The sequence below is a fragment of the Raphanus sativus genome, chromosome 4, assembly GCF_000801105.2.
Source record: "Raphanus sativus cultivar WK10039 chromosome 4, ASM80110v3, whole genome shotgun sequence".
Lineage (NCBI taxonomy): Eukaryota > Viridiplantae > Streptophyta > Magnoliopsida > Brassicales > Brassicaceae > Raphanus > Raphanus sativus.
The window spans coordinates 16,179,389-16,188,175 of record NC_079514.1 but is presented as its reverse complement, the minus strand read 5'-3'; the positions used below and the strand labels follow the sequence as shown (position 1 = coordinate 16,188,175).

General features: G+C 32.4%; 1 long non-coding RNA gene across 1 annotated transcript; it reads left to right on the top strand.

The window, feature by feature from the left end:
* The first annotated feature begins 5,739 nt into the window (after positions 1 to 5,739).
* LOC108828871 (uncharacterized) lies at positions 5,740 to 8,597 on the top strand. The gene is made up of 3 exons (XR_008945053.1): positions 5,740 to 7,525; positions 7,605 to 8,213; positions 8,299 to 8,597. It is a non-coding gene; the product is annotated as an uncharacterized LOC108828871 (long non-coding RNA).
* Positions 8,598 to 8,787: the final 190 nt, after the last annotated feature.

Sequence of the window (8,787 nt, the reverse complement as noted above, 5' to 3'; positions counted from 1 at the left end):
TCATGTATTTTTTTGTATGCTATAGTTTGGTTATTTGTGCACACTGATGTTTCATGTATGTAAGTTATATGTTGTATGAATTCTTTGAAGCAAAAAAAAAAAGAACTATGTGTGTCTTCTTCACGGAAGTTTAATAACCAAAACAACAGCTTCAACTAATAAAAGGGTTCTCTTCTCTTTTTGTCAAGTAAGGTTATAGAAAGAAGCTAAATAGACGTACAGTGCAAGAAAACACATTTGTTTAACTACTTCATTGGCTTAGATAACATTGCATGATAATAATATCGATCAGATTCTGTAAAACACATATGTTTTGTTTAATACATACGAGGACGTTGTGCATGTTAAGTTTTTTGCAGAATCAGTTAAAAAAATATAAATTTTTTTCTTGCTTACCATATTTACCTACTAAATATTTTTCTTGCTTACCAAGTCTCAAATCAGTAAAAAAAATGTTAAATATCTAAACTTCGAACTTATAAGATATCTATAGGACTGGGCAAATAAACCAAACCCGAAAATCTGAACCGAATCCGATCCGATAAAAATGAATCCGAACCGATCCGAACCCGACATAAATACCGAATGGATCTTGTTTTTTGGTATTTCGGGTTATGGGTATTATCCGAACCGAATCTGAATCTAAATGGATATCCGATAGAACCCGAAACATTCAAAACCCTAAAAAGATCTATACCAAATATAATCTCAATTCATAATATGTATTCAAAATACATTAAAATATATTGAACATCTAAAATATTTATCTATTATATAAAGGTTGGTGGTTCTAATACATGAAGATTGATGATTAAAGGTGGCTATTGAATTTTGAAATATTTAGATTTAGATTTAGATTTTATTTTTAGTAAAAAATGTTTCTCATTTCACGAGGTCGTAGTTTTCGTTTTATGATTTCCCTTTCGTTTGATTTTGAATGATCATGGTTGATATTCTTTTCTTATTTTTAAATCGGTTTTATTTATGTTTTGGTTACAAAAATGTACAAATTAGGTATTCAAAACCAAAACAAACCAATTTTACTTATGTTTTGGTTACAAAGTAGGCGTGGGCATTCGGGGTCCCAGTCGGGTTTTGGTTTTTCGAGTTTATCAAAATCAGCCCATTCGGATTATTTAAAAGTTCGGTTCGGGACCGGTTCGGATTCTATCGGGTTCGGGTCGGGGTTAGTAAATCTTCAAAGAACCGGTACAACCCAATGTACTTTCGGGTTCGGGTCCCAATCGGTTATTCGGTTTAAAAATATCTGATTTATACATACTTTGTAACCAAAACATAAGTAAAATTGGTTTGTTTTGGTTTTGAATACCTAATTTGTACATTTTTGTAACCAAAACATAAATAAAACCGATTTAAAAATAAGAAAAGAATATCAACCATGATCATTCAAAATCAAACGAAAGGGAAATCATAAAACGAAAACTACGACCTCATGAAATGAGAAACATTTTTTACTGAAAATAAAATCTAAATCTAAATCTAAATCTAAATATTTCAAAATTCAATAGCCACCTTTAATCATCAATCTTCATGTATTAGAACCACCAACCTTTATATAATAGATAAATATTTTAGATGTTCAATATATTTTAATGTATTTTGAATACATATTATGAACTGAGATTATATTTGGTATAGATCTTTTTGGGGTTTTGAATGTTTCGGGTTCTATCGGATATCCATTTAGATTCAGGTTCGGTTCGGATAATACCCATAACCCGAAAATACCAAAAAACAAGATCCATTCGGTATTTATGTCGGGTTCGGATCGGTTCGGGTTCATTTTTATCGGATCGGATTCGTTTCGGATTTTCGGGTTTGGTTTATTTGCCCAGCCCTATTACAAAGTATGTATAAATCAGATATTTTTAAACCGAATAACCGATTGGGACCCAAACCCGAAAGTACATTGGGTTGTACCGGTTCTTTGAAGATTTACTAACCCCGACCCGAACCCGATAGAATCCGAACCGGTCCCGAACCGAACTTTTAAATAATCCGAATGGGGCTGATTTTGATAAACCCGAAAAAACCGAAACCCGATTGAATAAAACCGAAACCCGACTGGGACTCCGAATGCCCACGCCTAGATATCTATTTAACATAATCTAATTTTGCATTTACTTTCGTATTGCCTTTCTTATTAGCAATAATATTGCAACTATATAAACTAAAACATACTTTATTAAAACACAAATAAAAATTATAGAGAGAGAGAGAGAGTTTAGGGTATATCCAAGAATTTAGGGTTTAGTGTTTGAATTTTTACCCATGGGTTTAAACTTTGTCCATGGATTTAGGGTATAGTGTTTAGTGTTTATGATTTATTTTTTTGTGACGGTTTTAAAATTGTTTAAAAAAATCATCTTTTTGCAGCTAATAATATTTTTCTTGTATTTTAAAATCTTAACACAAATTATTATTTTTTATTTATTATATTTAAAAACAATTGTACATTAATTGACAAACTATGATTAGTTGGTAATTCACCCAAGAAAAATTCATGATAAAATATTAAACTAGGAAATATTTCCATATAAAAAAAATTGTGGTAGTTAAAAGATAATCGATGAATGAAAAGAATGTTTACATTTTTATATTTTTCAAATAAGAAGGTTTACGATTAAGGGGATATCAAGAGAGAGAGAGAGAGAGAGAGAGAGAGAGAGAGAGAGAGAGAGAGAGAGAGAGAGAGAGAGAGAGAGAGAGAGAGAGAGAGAGAGAGAGAGAGAGATTTGGTGTTTAGGGTATACCTAAAGGTTTACAGTTTAGTGTTTATGATTTACCCAAGGGTTTAGGGTATATCCAAGAATTTAGGGTTTAGTGTTTGGATTTTTACCCAAGGGTTTAAGCTTTGTCGAAAGGTTTAGGGTATAGTGTTTAGTGTTTATGATTTAATTTTTTCTGACGGTTTTAAAATTGTAAAAAAATTTCATCTTTTGGCAGCTACTAATATTTTTCATTTATTTAAAAACTTCACAAATTATTATTATTTTATTTATTATATTTAAAAAAAACTGTACATTAATTGGCAAACTATGATTAGTTGGTAAATCACCCAAGAAAAATTCATGATAAAATATTAAACTAGATCTCATATAAATCAAAATTGTGGTAGCTAAAAGATAATCAATGAATTAAAAGAATGTTTACATTTTTATTTTTCTCAAAAAAAAAGGTTTACGATGAAGGGGATACCGAGAGAGAGAGAGAAGAGAGAGAGAGAGAGAGAGAGAGAGAGAGAGAGAGAGAGAAATTTAGTGTTTAGGGTATACCCAAGAGTTTACAGTTTAGTGTTTAGGATTTACCCAAGGGTTTAGGGTATATCCAAGAATTTAGGGTTTAGTGTTTGGATTTTACCCAAGGGTTTAAGTTTTGTCCAAGGGTTTAGGGTATAGTGTTTAATGTTTTATGACGATTTTAAAATTGTTAAAAAAATTCATCTTTTGGCAGCTACTAATATTTTTCATTTATTTTAAAAACTTAACACAAATTATTATTATTTTATTTATTATATTTTATAAAACTGTACATTAATTGGCAAACTATGATTAGTTGGTAATTCACCCAAGAAAAATTCATGATAAAATATTAAACTAGGAAACATTCCCATATAAAACAAAATTGTGGTAGTTAAAAGATAATCGATGAATTAAAAGAATGTTTACATTTTTATATTTCTCAAAAAAAAAGGTTTACGATGAGGGGATACCGAGAGAGAGAGAGAAAGATAGAGAGAGAGAGAGAGAGAGAGAGAGAGAGAGAGAGAGAGAGAAGAGAGAGAGAGAGAGAGAGAGAACTACGATCCACTTATGCACTTATAATAATAACATAATATGTAGTATATGAATTAGACATAATGATACATAGAGATTGAGAAAGAATTACAATCTACTTATATTTATACTAATAGCTAGACGGGTAATATATGAATCATATGAATGCCCGCACGCATGATATGATCGTAATTACCTTTTTATCCTTTTCAAAAAACTAAAATGTTTATGATGAGAGAGAGAGACTTATATGTGGATAAACCTAAATGAGCAAGATACAAAGATACAACGAGAGTGAAATATAATTACTATCCACTTATGCACTAATAATAATAGCTATACATGCAATATATAAATCATATCGATGCCCGCACATGCATGATTTATTATTTCATATTTCAAAGTATATGATAATAATTTAAACCTCAAAGTATATTGAATTAAGTAATGTCTAAAATGCTTATAGTTTTGAACCACAAAAACTGAATGGAGAACAAATTTAGTTTTAGTAATACATAAAACATATGAATTGTATTTGAATAATACATATTTATATTAATAATTCATAAAACATCTGAAGAACAAATTTAGTTTTAATAATACATAAAACATTTGATTAGATATTAATAATATTTATACATAAAACATAAGAATCGTATGTTTAAAATAAAAATATGTTAAAATCTTAATCTTATTTTTTAAAACACTCATCAATACTGATAAAATCTGAGAGAGAGAGAGAGAGAGAGAGAGAGAGAGAGAGAGAGAGCCATAGAGAGAGAGAGAGAGAGCCATAGAGAGATAAACAAAATGAGTTCGAGAGTAAGATAAACACACAAAACCCAAATTCCAAACTATATATATATACTTTCTAATATTTTCTACTACCTAGTGATTATATTATATTGACAAATTAGATTGAAAGTCCAAATCACGTCAGTGATTATAAGGAAAGAAAATGAAAATGGTTTGAAGAATCTTCAAAGCAAGCTCCGAAATTGTAATAGAAAATGGAAATAGAGGAGCAAGTTGATTAGTGCGCAATTCTTAGCATCCCATGTGGAACTGACGTGGCGCACATATTCCTACGCGAATCAAAACCACCCATTACAGCGAAGCACACGTGCGTGTGACACCCACACGTGCATTCCTAGTTAAATATTTGTAGTCAAAAGTCAAACATCCATCCGTTCACCCTTTTTTTATTATTTCTACATGATTTTTATTTTAATTTACAGTAAAAAACAAATTTATTGATAGACCCAGAGCCGGCCCTAGACACAAGCAGAAGAAGCAATGGCTTCCGGCCGTTAATTAATATCAATAAAACCGGCCACAATTTTTCAAAAGTTCCCTTTGGTGTAGTGGTTAAATAGTCACTGTCCATGACTATCCATGTCTGGGTTCGAATCACCCACCCATCATATTAATTTTTTCGGCCATTTTTTTCATTTTGGCTTCTAGCCTTTGAATTCCTAGGACCGGCTCTGGATAGACCATACCTCCAGTAAAAATACAACCCAAAAGTACCTAGCTAGGTTAATACATGAATTTGAAAATGTTATCCTCAAAGTTGGAAGCTAAAAATCTTAGGCTATCTACGGCAAAATAGCAAATTTGTTATAATTCCAACTCCAACAAGATATTAAAAAAGACACAATTCCACCAAAATTGGTCTAATGTAAGTTGTGTAACACCATTTTTCACACCAAATCTTTAAATACATATTTTATTATGTTTCATCTAATAATATATTTCAATCTCTATCGAATTTGTAACTAAACATAAATATATTATATTATTTGTATTTTAACTTATTTTCACATAATTTAAAAATATTTTATTATTATTTTACAAAATAGATCATTAAATAACTATCATATGTAACACAATTTTCACAACAAATCTTTAAATACATATTTTATTATATTTCATTTAATAATATAATTCAATCTCTATCAAATTTGTAACTAAACATAAATGTATTGTATATTTCTATTTTAATTTATTTTCACATAAATAAAATCAGAAATTAATATTATTTTACAAAATTAATCACTAAATAACTACCATTTATCACTTACAAATAAAAAAAATCAGAATATTAGAATCAGCGTGATGAAGATTGTATCATAGAAGCAAGGAGGTCAATCTCTTTCTAATATATAATGTAGTTGGGATTTCATGCAATGCAATGCAATGTAGTTGGGATTTCATGTTAATCCGAATGAATCATCTTTTTTCCGGAGCGAAATCTTTGCCTGCTAGGCAAGATTATAGGATAGCAAGTTACAAATTCTGTTTTGGTAAGACATATATCCATTTTTCATGATGTTATGTATGGATTAAATATATCATGCGAATTTTTCAGAAAAAATCTGTCTTCCACAAAAGAATCCGATAAGTGAGATTTCGAGTAAGTTTTTACAAAATCTTCTTTAGTCCAAAGAAATGATTCATCGAAATAATGAATCGTTGATATCGACACATCTGAGATCACCAAATGAGGGGCAAAGAGATTGATCGAGAAATATATCTTGTTCTTATTATAAGATCATGTGATTGGACCCACATATTTTTGGTAAAAAGAATAATCTTATCCTTTGAGAATAATCAAAAATAGAAAGTGTTCAATTGGAACATGAAAAAGTGACCGAGTTTATCCTAGTTACTCTTTGGGAAGGGGTGGAAGAAAAGAGGAAATTTTCGAACGAGGAAAGGGACCCAATGACTTTGGAAGAATTGAATGAGGATCTGTATGAGGTGAAAATCTCATGTCTGGTTCTGTAGAGTGGCAGTAAGAGTGACTTATCTGTCAACTTTTCCAGTATCACCCTCAAAAAATAAAACTATGTCTTACGTAAAGTTGCCAGAATACGATTAACCTCGGGATTTGAAATCACTGCTTATATATCAGGTATTGGCCATAATTTACAAGAACATTATGTAGTCTTAGTAAGAGGGGGAATGGTTAAGGATTTACCCGGTGTGGGATATCACATTGTTCGAGGAACCCTAGACGCTGTCGGAGTAAAGGATCATCAACAAGGGAGTTCTAGTGCGTTGTAGATTCTTATCCAAGAATTTTATCATTTCACTACAAAAAAAGTTGACATTCATAGCACAAAATTATAGCTCGTTTTACTGAACTGCTATCGTAAATGAGTTACAAATCTCCAAATTCTATAATAGCATTAGATAAAAGCTATACAAATTTTTTAGTAAACTGAAACCTAAAATTAGGATTTCCTCTAGAACTCGGTAAAAATCACATATGTTCTCTTTCTTGTCTCTTGTTTCCGCTCTCTTTTTTTGTTCTTTGATCACAATTTTCCCTCTCTCTTATCTCACATTTTCCCTCTTTCTTTGGAAACCCTAAAAAAAGTCAGTTTGATTCTACATCTCGAGACCGTATCTTTGCAATTCCCTTTCTTTTCCTAGGGTCTGAGACACGAGAGATAGAAGAGAAGAGAGACAAACGAAATGGAGATAGAGAGGAGACAGAGCTCAGGTGTGTCTTGCTTGTGCTCTATCGCTTTCTCTTCTTCTCCTCAGCCACAGAACAACGAGATTGACAAGAGAAGGATGACCGGAAGCTGTGAACGGATCCAAGCTCAGTTGGGTCGGATCGAGGAAGAAACCCGGCGACTTGGTAGGTGGTCAGTTGGCTCGCCGTAGATATAGAGTGAGTGTTTGTTATGGAGTTGAAGACGGCATCAGATTTACAGGTAATTCACCTTTGTCGGTCTTAGTTTTCAAATTAAGGTTTTAGTTTGTAGAAGCTATGTCACTTTGATTACTTTGCAGCAAGAGTTTCGGGAGTGGGGAGAGTGGTGAGGCGGAAATGAGCAGAGGCGGTGAACCTTTCGAAGAGGCTCTGAGGATGCTGTGGTCCCGAGCTAGGAGGTTCCGCTGCAGGTTCTCTGTGGTGGGTACGAGAGAGGTGGTTTGTTTCTGGTCTTGTCAACCGTCACTCTCCGTCTCGGTGGCGTCTCGTGCTGAGCCAGTTAGCTTTCAGGAGCATGATCTAGGGATGTCTCCTGTCCACTTCTCTGATGTGGTGCTGGCTTTCTCTGTCTCTTGGTGTAGGTCCATGGCATGTGGCGATCTCGGGTGGTCCTTCTCTCCAAATAAAGCTCGTTTCTGTCTACGCGTGAACTTGCTCGGGTTTGGTGAGTTTGGTGTAGCCTAAGGTCTTGATGTTGCTTTGCTTGTAGTTGTTGCTGGCCTTATTTTGTTTAGATTGAGTAGTAGATGTGTTTAGCTTAATTTCTTGCGTCCTCTGCTCTTTGTAACCTCTGTATTTCTGTCTAAAACTTGAAAATGGTAATAAAGCTTTTACATTGTTACCAAAAAAAAAGAAAAGTGAGAAATCCTACTGAAGATTACAGTGACATTGGAGGACTGGAGAAGCAGGTTACTTTATCACATTATGCTTGTGTGTGACTGTGTGTTGCTGTATTCGACTGCTCTAGATGAAGATGCTCCTGGTCTTTTGCAGGTATCTTGGACTGCTGTATTTGACTGCTCTCCCTCTTCGCAGGTGGAAGCTGTAGGACTCAACTTTAAAAAAAATTGAAAAACAACAGCAAAAAGAAGAAGCCATATAGATTGAAGGGAAGAAGAAGAAACACGATTCTGGTGCAGCAGAGCTTTTCATAGTTTTAAGTTGGCCTAACTTGTTCTCTGATTTTGTTTATTAGGTTTGATGGTTACATGTTTTCTTTTGAATTTCATACTTTCATGTTTTGACCTTGTAATTTTTGGATCTTGAATGAAAAAGAATATACAGTATTTTAATGAAAAAGCATATAGAATTTTATCAAATCCTCAATCGCCAGACCCTAAAACTATACATTTCAACTATAATTTGTTTGATAATTTATCTCCAAACCATAAACCACAAACTCTAAAATTTAAAACAAAACATAAGTTTATAAGTTTACTATTTACTTTAGCTTTGAATTATTAAACATAACTAATAACCATA